The 16971-nt window shown below is 39.5% G+C and overlaps 1 long non-coding RNA gene across 1 annotated transcript in view; it reads left to right on the top strand.

Annotated features, from left to right (window-relative positions):
• The first annotated feature begins 12305 nt into the window (after positions 1–12305).
• LOC135443332 (uncharacterized) overlaps positions 12306–16971 on the top strand; it is a 67038-nt gene continuing 62372 nt past the window's right edge. Inside the window, exon 1 of the long non-coding RNA XR_010438970.1 lies at positions 12306–12547. This is a non-coding gene — a long non-coding RNA (uncharacterized LOC135443332). The remainder of the gene's footprint in view (positions 12548–16971) is intronic.

Genomic DNA, 16971 nt, shown 5'->3' on the forward strand with positions numbered 1-16971 from the left:
TTTTTGAGGAAAGTATGACTATTTTATGTTGTATCATACTGTCTTGTAAGCTCTTAGTGTTTACTGCAGTAGCACCAGGTCTCGTGATATTTCAGATTCCTTTTTCTCTTAACATCCCAGACACACGGCTATATAAAAATTTCAGCTTTAGCTGAAATAAGTTTCTAGCTCTTCTGATTGTTAGGAAAGAGAAACCTTGATGAAGTCTCTCCCTGAAGATGAAAAGAAAAACTAGACAGAAATAAAGAGGACCCAAACTCTGTTCCTTCTTGGAATCTGTAATACATTGGGAGTCTAAGCTGCGTGTGCGTGTCAGGTCTGGCAGCATTACAAACAGGAACAGCAAGGTGGGACTGTAAATGTTAAGTATGTGCAGCCAGGCTGATAATTAGAGAGTTCTCAGCAATTTGTCTTCGATTCAGAGGAAACATTTCTCGATCAGAAAGTGTAACTGAACAAAGATCCAGGAAAGGGAAGCAACACAAAGGATGCTTTTTCCCCCTCCTATTCCTCTGCCTCTCTCTCCCTTTGGCATATTGTACCATAGGTGTTAAGTGCAATGTTTTCTCTCCTTTTTTATGAAAATTTTCACTCTTACTAGCAATTAGAAATTCATAGGCTTATTTTGCCTTCAGGATTTAAATTTTTTTATATGCTGAGCACTATTTTAAAACTGCATCTTTGTGACCTGGGTAATCTTGCAAATAGTTCAAAAACCAGTGTATCTTTACTGTGGGTGCCAAAGAAGTAGCTGTAGTAATGTTGGTTTCATAACATTGCTTTTTGTTTTTCTTTTTTTCCCCAACCCTCTGTCTGGACTAGATCACACAGGTTTTAGATGATAACTCAGAAAAATACCTTTATCCTTGTATGTCCACTAGTATTTTCATGGTCATGCTGTCAACATAATTGGAAAAATGGAGCAAATAACATCCTCATATTTAACAAAATAATGTTAAAAAAATAATATCTTGCATGCATCATTAAAAAGAAAGGGAGTATAAATGACTTTTAACATTGCCTTTAAAACATATTAAGTTAAAGGGACAAATCCCTGTGTGGAATAAATTGAACATGTACCATTGAAATCAATGGAGCTACACAGATTCAAAGCAATTTGGTACCTGGCACTCTATAGGAAATGCTAGATTAAGTTGGAAAGACACGTACTTGAAAAAGCCCACCTTTTCACTTGGGAATCTATAATGATCCAAAAAAAAGCTGAAATACTCCCCAAAATGTGATTCGCACAAACTCCAGCCAACTCTGCTTTATATCTTTGCACTGCTTTTACCTGGAAAGATATACTTCAAGTAGTTCTCAAAATGACTGAAGCAAATCTGACAATTTATCATAATTGAAAGTGTCTTAGGAAAATGTCTTGGAGGCTCAATTTCCTGCTGAGAAGGGGAATGTCACTGTTGTCACTGACCTGTGGCTGTAAGAGGCACATGATCAAGACTTATTAATTACAACATTAAATGCCAAATATATGAGACAGTGCAGACATTTTATTGGATGTGGGAACTAATCAACTTGCTACTGAAGTAATTCAATTCCATGCAGGTTTATTATTCAAGCACTTTAAAGCTCAAGGAATGACAGCTGATATATATGGAGGAAAACTAAGAGAGACAGCAATAGTTCCTTTTAATTGTATTTATTGTATTGGATAAAAGTGATATACAGCTTTCCTTTCTGGTCTTGAAGTGATTTGTCTCATGCTTAATTATCACTTAACTATCAATGACCAGGATGGAGAAAGAACAGCCATGCTGAAAACCACAGAGCTCAGAGTGAGTGTGATGCACAGGTGCCCTGCTGGCTTTAGGTTACGCAGCTCCACTTCCTGCAATTTTCCAGGGCTCAGCAGAGCAAGGAAGGAGGTGAGCTGAGGTGTGCCATCACAGCCATCCCCATGCTGGGCTCTCCAGGCAGGAGCTGAGCACTGAATGTTTAATTTAGCTCCTGGCCCTCTGCAAAAAGCGAGCGCGTGATTTTTTCCTCTTTGCACACGGAGAAATTCCTGCAGCCAAACTCTCATTTGGTTACCCAGGGATCAGGGCTGTGTGCTGAGGGGACCAGCCTGCTGAGCTGCAGCCCTCTTGTCAGCTGAAACAGTGTTTTCCACGGGCTCTGTTTGCTTGTGAAGCGTGTGGGATTTGGGGAGGTACACAAAAGGAAAACCTGCTGAATTATGTTCCTCTGCAAGCACAAGGATCTCTGGTTTGTGGAGCACAGGTGACCATCTCAGCCAGACAGGATTCTTGGTGGTAGATCTCTAATTTCCCCCCCAACCCCCAGGGAAATGTATTACATGGCATATGTGAGAAACTGTGCAACTTAGTGAAAATGGAAAGATGCTCATGTTCTGGAAGGATGAGCTAGATGGAGTCCTTGCAGATGATGCATCCCCTTCAAATGGGAATAATATGACTTTATAATAGACTAAACCAGACAAAACTGATTCTTCCCCAGTCCTCAGGGAGTGGATGGTTATGATTTGAATTCATTAAAAACACTTCTTATTTGTACTTTAAGTTTGAAAGCAAGATGTGTCCTTGGCTCAGGAATGAAACTTAGCAGAAGATGCATTTACTTAGCCTCTGAGGCTGAAATTTTATGCAAAATTTGTTTTGTGCTTTAGTTTTGATTTTGAAATGCAGACTTCATTTCTGTTTACCCTAAGTTCAGTCATTCATGGTCATATTGACACAAGTACTATGGAAACAGAGGGAGTTTGGGGTCTTTTTTAATGTAACATAAAAATACCCTGTTGTTTTTCTATCTAGCATTGTAGTAGAAGAACTGAAATTTTGTTAAAGACTTTTTGGTTTGGAGTTTTTGCTTTTTGTTTTTGTGGGGTTTTTATTTGTTGGGGTTTTTTTGGGTTTGTTTTTATTTTTGTTTGGTTGCCTGGAAATATTTTGTTTGTTGGTTTGGGGTTTTTTTCCTTTTTAGTTTTGGTCTATTTTTTTTCCTTCATAATGCAGTAGCAAGTCCAGAGAGACCAATTAAACAAAAATTCATGTGGTTTTATTTTTCGTTATATTGTGCCTGTCCATCTCTATAAATAATGTCCATTTGTTTGCTGTCCAAAGACGTTTCTAAAACAAAATAATTATGGTATTTGTAGATTTATTTTCACTCTTTTCATACTGGGTTGAATATAACCTCTTTGAAAAATGTATAATCCTCTTTGTGTTTAAAATGAGTTACCAAATTATTCCTTGTGTTAGTACCTGAAGCATTACCTGTAGATCAGGTAGGAGTTGGGAAAGAAGAGAAATATTCACAGCAGCATTTAGGGCTGCATAAAATCCTTGTGGCAGTTAAGTCATATGCTTGCACAGATTACCAGTGTTAAAAATGAACTAGAAAATGATAAGCAAATTATTTTTTAACTTCTTTTTCCAGGTGATTAAGCCACAGGAAATAAGGAAAAAGTGCTAGCATAATTAGATAAGCATTTCACTTGTAGTTAACAGTGAGAAATACAGAGATACCAGCTAAATTTTGAGTTGGAATTTCATGCAGCATGCTAGCAAAGGGAAGTGTGCCCACAGGGATATTTCTGTTACTCATTGCTAATGGAGCTTGGCTAAGGAAGGCAGTGGGTGTCATCTTCATGCAGTGTGCCCTGGCCAGAGCCAGCAATACAAATACACAATAGATTTAATGCAGCTTGGCTGTCCTGTGACCAGCAAGTGGCCACTGGCAGGAGCAAAAAGTACACTGAAATTCTTCATCCTTGGTCTTGAGGCTTTTCTCAGCATTGTCTTATGCAGTAGATATGAGCTGGGCTGGAAGTGACCCACTGAACATATGAAAATACAGATTAGGATAATTATGAAAGCATGAACACTACCAGAAATGTAAGCAGTCTTGCACTGAAAAAGGATTTAAAAATACATCTGTTAATTTAATACATTGTTCTTAAGAATATTATATTCTACTTCCCGAGTGTTTTCTGTCTGTCAGTGTCACAATTTGGTATTTTTGAGGAGTTGGAAGGCACAAAGTTCTGGCCCCACTCTGGGATATTTAACCAAGGCAGAGACCTTGATGATATTGGTATTGAGCAGTGTTGCTGTAGCTGTGAATGGGTGAATCTGATTACAGGAAAATTTAATAGCTGAAGAAATCTAGAAATAAATTCTTTAGATTCCAACCATCAGCATCTAATGGGTAAATTACAATTGAATTTGAATGAAAAAGGCAGACCTTAGTCACCCACTGAAGGAGTACAATCCAAAATCCCTCTCTAATACCAAAATCAGTACAACCATGCAGACTTCTCTTTCATACAGTGTTAGTTTCTTTTTAAATGGAAATGAGATTATTTCTGATTTATGCTGGTGATGTCTTGAGCAGGTTTGTGCCCATTTGCTTACCTGGTTTACAAGAGGTGGATTTTTCCTCTGGGCCAAATGTTGTACTCCCTGTAAAACAAAGGTTATGGCACTAACACAAGCTATTTCCTTGAGGCCAGATTCTAGCCACAGCTTCTTGAATGCAAATCACTGGCATTACACACGGGTAACTGAAATCTGAATTTACCCTTGAGTGCTCAGTTCAGTCAAAATTATTTTGCAGCTTCCCTGCTGATGGCTAAGAAATCATCCAACACCAGTAGTGTAGCTACCTTTTATTCAGAATTCCCTTCACAAATATAGCATAAGAGTTGCTTATGAATATACATGCTTTTGTTGAAAATTGCTGTTGAAATTCACTGCTCTGCATACTACAGGTATAGTGAAAGAAATCTCTGAAAGCTCATAATTAAACATTCCTTTTGTTCAGACAGTGCAAAGTGAGTGAAGTTCTCAGACTTTATATGCAAGGTGCCATATCCAAACTGTTTTCAGCTCTTCTTCACACAGTTTTGATTGGTTTAGGGCAGAGCTGTGCTAGTTAACATTCCTGGTCATCCTCATCACTGCCAATGCATTGTCAGGTGCTTCAGATCAAATCCTGCCTTGCTCTGAGCACAAATAATTCAACTCCCCACTGTAAATCTTTTCTAATTAGGTTATTTTTGTCTTTTAATCTCTTACTCTGAGAGCCATTAATGATTTTGAACTGAGACGTGGATAATCTGTAACAATTTAGCTTATCTGGCTTTTTAAGACCATTTATTTTGCTTTTAATCTTTAACAACCCTGTTTGGATTTAAGACTATGTGCACCAAATGACAAAAGCAGAAACAGTTTTGGCCTCATTATGCAGCTCTTAACCTGGTGTTGAGGCCTGCAGCTGCAAAGTTTGTGATGCCATTCATGAATTAAAAAAAAAAAACAGCTCCAAGCCAAGAAAAAAGGTTGAGATCTTAGATGATGAAAGTAGTAGTGTGTAATACGTTCATTTCTTGTTCTGCTGTTGTATCAAATATCAAACTTGGTGGTTTTCTCTTTCCTATTTGGACTGGTAGCTTGAGCCTAATTTTCCTTGATGAAATTATGTGGACTATTAGAATTTTTTTGAATTAAACCTTTCAGAGATCTTATGGACTTCAGGCTAAACCAAACAAATTGCTAATAGTGTACCTTGTTTGATTAGCAATGCAGAAATTTGTTTTAGTGGAAAAAATAGTGAATTACCTCATCATATATGAGAATATGATCACTACACTGGACAGTAATTGGAAATCAGAGTAGAAAGACCCAAGACTGAATTAATTTTCAAGATCCTACCACATTAGGTTGCTAGATGTTCCTCTACAGTATGAAATATGGATAAGGCAGTCAAATAGTTAAAAAGCCCTGACATATGTCATGTGTTTTAAAGGGATGGGTAGAATTATTTATTGTTATTGCTGTTATTGTTATTTTTGTTGTTATTGTTACTATTCTTGTATTTTGTTATTTTTTATTATTTTATTATTTATTATGTTTTTGTGCTACAAACAGTTTTGATTAATCAACCACTGCTGTTAAGAAGGAATGTTTAGCAAAGCTGGGTAAATACCTCAGCTATGGAGGGCCCTTTACTAAAGTGAGCTGTAGAAGTATTTTCACAGCTGTATCACAATCAGCAAACCAGTGATGTTTTTATGAAGGGCTTGGTTGCATCTAAGTGGAGGCATTTTTTTATTGCAGTGAAATGCAGCAAGGGAAAAGGAGTTTCAGATGTGTTTGGTTTATTTAACCTTCCCACCACTTTTGCTCTGCACAGTCAGACAAATGCATGCTCATGGACCTTTAAGAGCCATGAAGGGGCCAGTTCACGTGAAACAGCGCTAAGACATGGGCTCAGTCCCACTGGATGTCAGGTCAAGCCAGGGAAGGATGAGCAGTTTTCTGTTGCAGCTGCCCCCTGACTCCCTGGAAAGGATAAGTTTACCCACCAGTCAAATGGAGTGGATGATTGTAGAGCAACTTGAGAAAAATCAAGATATGACATAATGAGTTACTCATGCCCATCTGTGGGGAGTTCTATTGATTTCTGACCTGGTTATATTTGAAAATACCCAATTGGTAGGAAAAAAACCAATGCTTTGTAAGTAAACATCTACCAGTTTCGATATTTACACTGTACACAAAAACAGATTTAACAGTGAAAGGAAAGAGCTTTTCATGAAAAAGGTAATTCCTTTTTTTTTTTTTTTAATGGTAAATCAGTTAAATGTTAACATGGACTAAATTCCCGTTGATAATTTCACAATGGCCTTGGGTAGTGCAGGGAGTGTGACAATGGATGTGGTGTGCTCCTGCCCTCACCAGTCCTGCCCTACAGCTCCTGGCAAGGCAATCTGAATTTCTACTGACCAGGGAGTGGAAAATTTTATTAAAATGGCTTTCTGGGCTGGGGAAGACTTGAAGAAAATAGGTTTGTGGGAGGATAGATGGATGTGTCCATTGCCCTGCTGCTCGGTTCTCAGTGATTACCACAAAACACAAATTGCCTCTCATCCCAAATCCATGTTATTGCAGGCTTTCACTGGATCAATTCCTTCAAATGCAAAATCTTGTTGGAGTTGTAAGGTGAGGGAAATAGGAATTAAAAAAAAAGGCATAAAGTTTTTTTGGGTTTGGGATTTTGCTAGATTTTTGTTTTTTTCATTATCAACGAGGAAGCCTGATGATAATTATGGTTCATTGTGGTGCAGAGTCAGAGCACAGGTGGATGTAAACCCACCTGGGTACACCAGCACTGTCTTTAACTTTGAGGAAAACAAGGATATGGTTTTCATGCTTGGCAGTTCAGAGAAAATGAGCTGTGCTGGTGGCAACAAGTGATTTTCAGCCCCTCTAGAGGCTCCAGCAGGGCATGGTGCTTCACTGGCACCACACAGGCCGAGCTTTCTCTTTGCCTCCCCATCCAATTTTGTTTGCCTGTGTGGCAGAGACTTCTGAGCACTGAAGTCCTCTCATAAATGGCAGCTTTCCCCTGCTTGAAACCTAAGAAGGAGCTTAACTGCTGCCTCCTGTGCCCAGCCTCTTAACAAAGAAAACAAGTCTCCTTTTTTGCTGGAAGGCCCACACACGTTAAAATCCTCTGGTTTAATAATATCTTTGGTCAGAGCTTAGTGTCTAAATTTGCTGGAAATAAGCAGAAAGACCCTTCTTTAAAATGGGAAGAAAGTTGGCTTAAGAAGTAGACCTTAATATTCTAGAGTCCCTTTTTTATTAACTTCACATTTGAGGAAAAAAAAAATCTTATGACTTATGTCAGGATCTTTTGTTCACTTAATGAATTTTTCAAGGTATTAAAAATAATTTGTGCAATGTGATGACTATTAAGCTAGTAGGTGAAGATGGGAGTAGAATATAATTTCAATTAATATCCCATCTGAAATAAAAAGAACATTCTTAAAGATTTAAAAAAAAAAAAGGAAATCTTTACTTATGCAGAACAGAGCCTCATCTTTGTTGGAAACTAAGCCACAGGACATGGCAATAACAGCTCCACAGGAAGAGTGGGAAGCATGTTAAAGATCAGTCTTTACATTTAACAGTTCAAAACAATGAACCTCAGTGAAGGCATCAGGCAGCCATGCTTCTCATGCATTCTTATATGTGTGAGGAGATATATATATTATTTTATATATATTATATATATATATATAATATAACATATGTATAATATAACGTATATATAATATATATAATACAACGCATATATAAAATATATAATATTTCTATTTATATAATATATAGAAATTTATACACACACACATATATATATATATATTATATACACATACCTCCTCATCTGGCCTATTTCTGGCGGTGTTATAATTAAAGACCAGGAAGAGATTAAACCCCAGAGCAGAGCCACACAGTGGCTCTAAGCAAGTTTACTTTGCAAGTGTTAAATGGGTGAAGTGATCTCCAATATATGCAAATGAAAAGCTTCTGGGAGTACTGTGCATGCAATGAAAAGGAAATATAGCCTTGTGCAGATGGAAAAAGCTATCTTATTAGGAATTAATAACTGTCTCAGTCCTAGGGAAATAAGAGAAAATGGTGCATCTATTCCTCACTACAGCAAAATGTAATTAACATGAAGGTCAGAGGGCAAGGACATAGCATGCAATTAAGTCTTCCTCAATCTTCACTACACAGGTAAACACAATATAAGTTTAATAATGAACAAATCCTCTGGTATCTAGCACACATTTTTAGAGCTCTCATTTACATGAGCTCTGTGGGGAATCTTGCTTCTTGCTATAGCATATTTTACAGTTCTATATAGAAAATTTAGGAGGACTCCAAGGACGTTTCCTTCACATCTTTCTTGAGGTTTCCTCTGATCCCCCTACCACTGAAGCATTGCTTTAGCTCATTTTTCTGCATGTTACTTAAGATTTTGTGCTGCTGCAGATAAGGCAAAGCTGTAAGAAGGCTGCTGCTAACATGTGGAAGCTGTGCTTTGAAGTGATAGTGTAATGAATACCTATGTTAGCTACTGCTGCATGCATCCTTTACTTTGCACATGTCAAGCTACTTTAGGATGTGATTTTTTTTTTTTCTTGGACCAGGACATTTGCTTGAGGATAAGGCATTTATTACATGCCTGTTCACAAATGCAGGGTGGGAATGGATTCAGCTCTGACTGTGCTTGGAGCCAGAGGTTGGAGCAGATGACCTCCCAAGGTCACTCCCAACCTGAATTAATCTATAAACCTAAGATTTGCATGCAGGTCTCTGGTAATTTTTTACAGTTCTTTTAGGAAAGAAAAATATTTCTGCTAAATATTGGATTTCACCTGCAGTATATTCAAGTTCTCAGAAGAGGTCTGTTTTTTATCCATGCCCCTCTGCCCCCACTTCACTTTCTCCTGTCTCATTTTCTGCCAAGAGCTTTGCCCTTGATTTCTGCCTCATAGAAAATCTGACTAAGACCCACTTCCCTTCTGGTTTCCAAACTCTCTTTTCTCCATGGCTGTGAGCCCAGGGAGTAATGTATGAAATGCTCCAAACCATGCCACAGAGACCCAGCCCCTCTCAGGCACGGAAATGGGATGCAGCATTATGGAATTGCACCAGCAGAAGGAACTGCTGCATTGTGGGCTTTCCTTTCTGGGCAATATCAGATAAGATTTATGCAAAGAGGCTCCCTGGACTTGGAGACATCAATAAACAAATCAAAAGGGCAAATACATACACTAAATCATCCCCGAGCTCCTCATGTCAGACCTCCCAACATTACGCTGTATATAACTCTGAATGGCAAGTAGGAGCTAATCTGAAAACTCTGTAGTCAGATTAAGGGAGTGTAAAACTGACCTGATTCATCTTTTCTGTCATCATTGGAGAAGGCCCTTGCCATAAATGCTACAGGGTTTTTATCTTTTTCCCCCATGGACAGGATTCCCTGGGAGAAGATAGGAGGCTACAGCAGGGTCAATGCCCTTCTCACAATCTATGAAAATCACTACCTGAAAAAGAAAGGGGAAGATAAAAGAATGAAACTGGGACAAGTACATGGATTGATTAGAAAATTAGTGCAGATAGTATGATTTTTCTCAAAATAGCTCAGGTTTTTGAGCTCTCAACTTGTAACCTTGGAGTAACAGTAGGTGATCGTTTTGAAAACTGGGGGAATTCCTGTTCAGTCTAAATCCTCCTGAGATGAGAATAAAAGCCTCTGCAGAAAACAATTTTGCTCTCAATTAAGATGGAAACATAGGGAGAAGAAGAAGAAAGACATTTTTGTCTCTTTTGAAAAAACAAGCCCGAAACTCAGGTAGTAGGTCCTGTTCTGCCAGGGATGTGGGATGTGCAGAAGAATAAGTGCCAGTGTGTGATATGAGCTTACCCCTTCTGCACTCCCTTTTTCCAAATGCTCAGATGTGAGCTGAATTTCATGCACTCAGCTGCTAGAAAAGGTGGGGTTTTCTCTCCCAGGCAGTCATGCCTTTTGCTGTTTCAAAGAGAGAAGCAATGAAGAGCCAAGGTAGCAGCCAGCAAGGAGCAGTGCAGAGGGTGAGCTGGGGTTAGCTTTTGAGAAAAGGCCACAACAACCCTGTGCAGCACATCCACCTCCACCCTGGCCCCATCCTTGCTGCCTTGCACCTGCCTGGGATATTGGGGGGGCTTTTCTTCTTGTCCTCTGCTTTGTTGGCTGCCAAAGGGGGCCAGTGCTGGAGGGCACCTCCCCTGTGTGCAGGGTGAGCCCTGGCTGGCTCCTTCCACCCTGCAGGAGCTGCCAGAGGGGCACAGGAGCTTGAAGAATACCGCCCCTAAAATGAGGCATCAGCTCTGCAAAGCCTCCCTTTCCACTTTAACTTTCAAGCTCATTTGCTCTTTTCATACGTGTCAAAACATGTCAGATATTTTGAGCGCAATCTCCTGAGAACATGCTAATTCCTGACTCCCTTAATATTCCAGCTCTTTTTATTGAATGATTGTGGTGTATTTTACCCTCATCTTTTGCTCACTTGCTTTCTCTGGTATAAGCCGAGGTTATGTTTGTTTTCAGGGGTATGACTGTATTTTGTCTGACAGAAAATGGGTGGTTAGTCTGAAATATCTGTAATTCTGAACATCCCCCTTTTCTCCCTGAGAAAAATAGGGAGGTGGAAGATGATTGTACTGCAGTGCTTGCATTAGCAGGGGCAAGAGCGCAGGTACTCCTGGTTTACTGAATACTGCATACAGGAAGGATTGAAAACCCCCAAATGAATCATAAGTAATTTACTAACAGAATCAGAGTGAAATTGTAATGAGCTTGAGCAATCCTAGAGAAGGTAGCACAGATGGATTCAGTATTTTAAAATTAATGTGAGAAAATGTTTTCTTGAACTTGTGAATTTCGTGGGGAGCATGAGATGTTTTAATATTAATAATCCCTACATAGTTCCATAAAACAAATGGTGATAGGGGAAATAACCTTACCAATACTTCCTAGTGCCTATAATGAGACTGATATTTACAGTTCTTTAGACCTATATTAATTTCACAGAGGAAATCTTGTCCTTTTTTTTTCCTTTTGTGTTGGTATTTGCAATTTATTATGATCACTAAGAGCAAAATTAGACTCCTGCACATATGGTTTTCTTGTGAATCTCCTAGCTGAAGAATGATGGAGATAACCTGACCAAGTTTTTAATTTTTGCATGCAATCAAAGCTCAGTTTCAGTCATTTTACTTATAAAATGAATGCTGATATTAGGGAATGTTATTCTCTTAATTATGGCTCAGACATCATTCTGAGATAGCTGTACAGACGTGTACTGCACTTCTTATCTGGATGTGGTGACTCAGAAAAGACATTAATAATAATTGAGAAGTTTTCTTCTTATACTGACTGAGGGACTTGTGCCTGCTTGTTCTATCAGAAAGAAAATTAAAAAAAAAAAAAAAATACACCTGCAACTGACTGGTAGGAATTTTGCCTGAGCAAAAACTACAGGTTGCAGCCGAAATAAATGAGACTATTTCTTTCAGTGCACATTGGTTTCATTTTCTGAAGTTTCTATATTTTGATAGCACCTATGGGAGTGGCTTTAATTTGAGGCTTGAAATTGCTGTTCTAGGAGACCAAGCTGCTGCAGCGATTGTTGAGCTCTTCAGCTTTTTGTTAAGGCTCTGCTCTGTTGCCTACTTGAAATCTTGGAAGTTTCTAGTGTTTATCTGAAGTCCCAGTGAATAGCTGGGAGGATTTTATGCAGTGGAGAGGAGGAAAGAAATAGCAGCTGCATCCATAGAAACTTTTATTTCATGTAAGGAGAGCCACCCTCCACCCTGGCACAGGACAAAGGTCCTGCTAATGATGCTCCTGTGCAGGGTGCTGGAGGCTTTGGGCACGCTGCACAGCTTCAGGTTGGCAAGGACATGACACCATTAACCAGAGCCGTCTCTCACATCCCAGCTGACCCCAATACCAGAGCGGAGCTTGCAGCGAGTCCCTGCTCCCTCCAGGCGCTGATCAGCTCTCTGAGTGTGTGGGAATGCAGGGTTTCTGGTGGCACAATTCACAAAATGCGTCATCCAACACAGAGAAATTGAAGGAAACTGCACAGAATGCTGGATTTAAGACAAAGAAGTGCTTCATGGCTTAAGTATTTTCTTTTAATCTATATGTTTTTAAGTACGTGCATGTAAGTAATGTATCTTTCTATGTATAGATGTTTCTGGCAGATATAAATATATATATGTACAACTAGTTCATGCAAATCTCGGCAAAAGATATTAAAAATGGCTGTTTATAAATATAAATAGCTGAAGCAGACATTTGCTTTACCATTACTCCACCTACTGGTGTTGTGCTAAACTGACTGAGGTCTCAGAGTTTAATCAAATGAGAGAAATACATGTATCCCCAGAGCATGGGCACTGAGTGATTAATTAAACAGCAATGTTGGAGAACGATGGTTTTAAGGAACAAATCATGATTTATTTTGGGTGGGTGGAGGTTGCACTACACCTTTCTATCCATAAATATATATCAGTAGTTTCTTTGCCATTAAAAATTAATTCAAGAAGAGTCAATATTATAACACATGTATCTGACAATATATTTATAACAGAAATGTGTGCACATACATTATTTGAATAATGGTGTAGAATTACCTTAGAACAGTAAAATATCAATTAGAATTAAATCTTCCAAAAGCCACAGCAATGTGAGTAAATAGAGTATGACAGTGTCTGAAAAATTACAGCAGGGAAAACAAACACTGTCACCAACGGACTGTGAGCAGCTACTTGGGGCTGAAGTTTACAGGAGATGATTTCTTATCACAGTGTAGTTGCTGGAGGAGCCTGAGCTCCAGGATGTGTTTCAGACAGCCATGGAAGCTGTCAGGTCTGTGTGTCACATGGACTCTCTTGGAGGGCAGGCGCTCCTTGTGACATCTAAATGAAGTCAGGTAAATCCAACACAACTGGAGATCCACCCTGGGCTCTGCAGAAGAACAGAAAACGCAGCAGGGTTTTGCTTTCAGAAAGTCTGTATCTCCAAGGAAGCCTTGTGGTTTCCTGGTTTTTCATTCTTTCCACCTTCCCTGCACTAAAGCAATGCATTTTTTGCTGGAGCTATCATAAAGATCCCACCGAGCAGTGAGAGCTCTGGGAACCTCCTTCATCAGCATATTTCCTGGACAAGCTTCTCTGGTTTTTAATGTTTTCAGAAAAAAATTAATCCACTGTGGTTTGGCAATTCTGCCTGCATTATATGCGCCCATCACAAAATGCACGATAGATATGGTCATAGATAGATACATGGCCACTGGCCCCATTTGCTTTGTGTCAATTACCATTCTGATAGTCACATTTTCTTAATAGCTGCTAAGAAATGTGTTTGTTTTAGCAAATTTTGTATCAGTGTATTTTGTGCCTATTTTAGCAAATTTTGTAGCAGTGTAAATATGCGAAACAAACAAGTTCTTCATTTCTGTGGCATGGTCTCCTGCAAAGGCCTGGTAATGAAACTTTGCCTTTGTTTTTGTAGTTGAAAGGGTGCTGAGGCCACAGTCACCTTTTACTCTGCTGTACCTCCTGACAGCAACTCTAAAAGAATCATTTTAGAGAAGCTTTAAGGACTATTTATTTTCCTTTCCTGCAGAGGACTGTGTGTGTGCATGCAAGAGCAAAGCAAACCCCGATCCCTCCTCCAAAGGGACTGGGAATCCATGATGGATTTCTACTGTGAGGTGTGGCCAGGTAGTTCATTAAACCCAGACTTCTCAGCTCAGCCTAAATCAATAGTGAGGGGGAGAGGGCATTCTCCTTTGTGGCTCTGTGTGTAGTGTTCTTCTGAATACTTCTCAACAATAGAGAAATGTGGATATCTGGAGCAAATGGCAGGCATGCTGTGCTCTGCTCAGGTTCTCACCCATATGATAAATCCCCAAGGACACTGGAACAGGCTGTGGTGTTTGATTCTCCTCTTCTTCCCAGGTTCTCACTAATTTCCTTTAGTTAACTTGTCTAGAGCCTTGGGGCAGGAACTGGCCCTCAATTATCCTGGAAAACTTCCCAGGGAGATCAGGAAGAGAGAGGCCCGAGGAGAGGCGTGTGCCATGACTCCTTTGGGTGGGAAATTGTCCCTCCTTCACTCCTGGGAGGAAAACTGCAGGCTGAGCCTCAAGGAAGGAGCAGTGCTTAGGGAGGTGTCACTGCAGGAGGAACCATGAGGGGCTAATTTGGGTGAGTTTACTCCTGCTCCATGCTGCACACAGGGCTGATTGTCAGCACTGCACAGGTCTGAGTGGGCATCCAAGGGATGCACCATCAGCCAGAGCTAAAGAGCTCACACCTGTGGATTCCTGATGGAAAAGCCCACTTGGATGAGCGTGGTCTAAAGTGAGATCTTTTTCTGTGGAGCACAGATGATGCCTCAGGTTTTAGTTTTTATATTTTTTCAGATTCTGTACTGCTTTAGTGCATACTTACAAGCTTTATGTTAGGGGATGGTAAGCTGTCTCCACAAAGTAGGTAGGTAAACCAATTCTTTCTCTAGTTGGGGATTAAGGATAAATTATGTATTTCAGGCTTAAGAGCATAAACAATGGTGGATTGAAGAGAGAAAAACAACAGGGATGGGATTTCATAAGTTAAAGCCATAATTGAACAATTAACTCAAATATGCTAAGGGACCAGAGCTTATAGAAGTATGAGGCCCTGGATCTGGTCATCATGGAGTGGTCATCCACTATGTGACCCTTTTGGGCTCATCAGGGTGTAGCCCTGGCTGGGCTCTTGTGCTGTCCATGCTGTATCCATTCAGGCCTTCTAATAAATACCTACTTTATTTTTTATTTCTATCCAGCCTCTGTTCTAGGTCAGCCTTCACAGGCATCACAGAAATGCAGTGTGAATAGCAGAGGATCAATGCAGCTGTTTGCTAGCATCTTGGGTAGAGATGGGTGAACTAGTTTGGATAAACCAGCAACTGGTCTGACTGTGCACAGTCCTCCAGCTGAGCCTGAATTTAGAATGGTCAAAGCAATACAAAGCTTATATTATTATTTTCATTCTTACATGATGCCATTTGTCTGTAGTTCCTGGCTGCAGCAGAACCGCTGAAAGACATTGGAAGGATGGCACATTTCTTGGCTAACTGGAAAGAAAGGGATCATTTGGTCCCTCTGTCACCAGACATGATTCTAGATAAGAAATGTTTTACTCTGAACCCAAGCACCCATCAAAACATGTGAGCATTTGCCCATTTCTATCATATTCAACCTGTAGCAGTTGAGAGAAAAGTCCCTACCCCTGACAGATTTTCCTTTGAAGTGCCTGTGAATTTTCTGTAGAGTAGGTTGGTCAGGGCTGGTGTCACAGACACTTTTTATGGAAAGTCCTTTCCTTTCCTTAGGATTTTTCCTCCTGAGAAGCTGAGAGGCCTCAGGAACAAAATGTAAACATTGATTATCTGCTGCTGTGGAATGGAACAGGTGCATCTGTGATTGGCCCATGTTGGTTGTTTCTAATTAATGGCCAATCACAGTCAGCTGGCTCGGACAGAGAGCCTGAGCCACAAACCTTTGTTATCATTCTTTGCTATTCTATTCTTAGCCAGCCTTCTGATGAAATCCTTGCTTCTATTCTTTTAGCATAGTTTTAATATAATATATATCATAAAATAATAAATCAAGCCTTCTGAAACATGGAGTCAGATCCTCATCTCTTCCCTCCACCTGAGATCCCTGTGAACAGTCACAGGCTGGAGCACTGAAATTTTCCATGTGGGCCCTTGCCAGTGGCTTCTCCACGTGCTCAGGATGCAGGAGGCACTTGGCATGTCACTGCCCAGGGCAGGGGGAGCCTCTTGCTCAGTCCTGTAAATGATATTTTGGTGACACTCAGCGCTGTGGCTTTGTGGGAGCACCATGGAAATGTCTGGATTCTGATGGAAAGTGAGCAGCCACCTGGCAGTTGTGATGGAACACGTGTTTTCTGAAAGTGCGTCCCAGTATTTTGCAGAATAAAATACTGGTTTTGTGCAAAAGATCCCTTAAAATACAGTAGTAGATAAAATTTTGTAGTCTTACTGAATATATACATGTAAGCCTTTTTTCAGTCTTTTTTAATTTCATGAAAATAGAATGTAGGAAATTCTGTTCTGTAGTCCTTCATTTAAACCATGGTTAATCTTTGGAGAGCTATATTTTACAGTGAAAGCTGCTATTTAACATACATAATAAGATTTTTTTTCCCTGTAATTGCACAGAAGGGATTGTTTCCAGTAAATTAAAATTTCTTTGACACCAATTATTTGGCAATATGAAGATGTAGTATTTTGCTTTCATTTAATTTCCTCTAAATTAATCTAATGATGATTAGATTTAAATAATAAAAATAATGAGTTGTTTCCCTCCCTAAATTACTTCTTTGTCATGTGTGTTTCCCTTTTTATTGAACTTGGTGACTTATTTGCTTTTAGTAGTTCTGAAATATTCTGACACTAATTGCATTTTGAAATATAACCTTCCAACTATGTTGCTTCTGTTTTTCACTCATTTCAGATTGGTTTAGGAGCATTGACTTGCTATATTATTGCTGAATATTGAAGCTGAGA

Source organism: Zonotrichia leucophrys, chromosome 1 (assembly GCF_028769735.1).
Source record: "Zonotrichia leucophrys gambelii isolate GWCS_2022_RI chromosome 1, RI_Zleu_2.0, whole genome shotgun sequence".
NCBI classification, from domain to species: Eukaryota; Metazoa; Chordata; class Aves; order Passeriformes; family Passerellidae; genus Zonotrichia; species Zonotrichia leucophrys.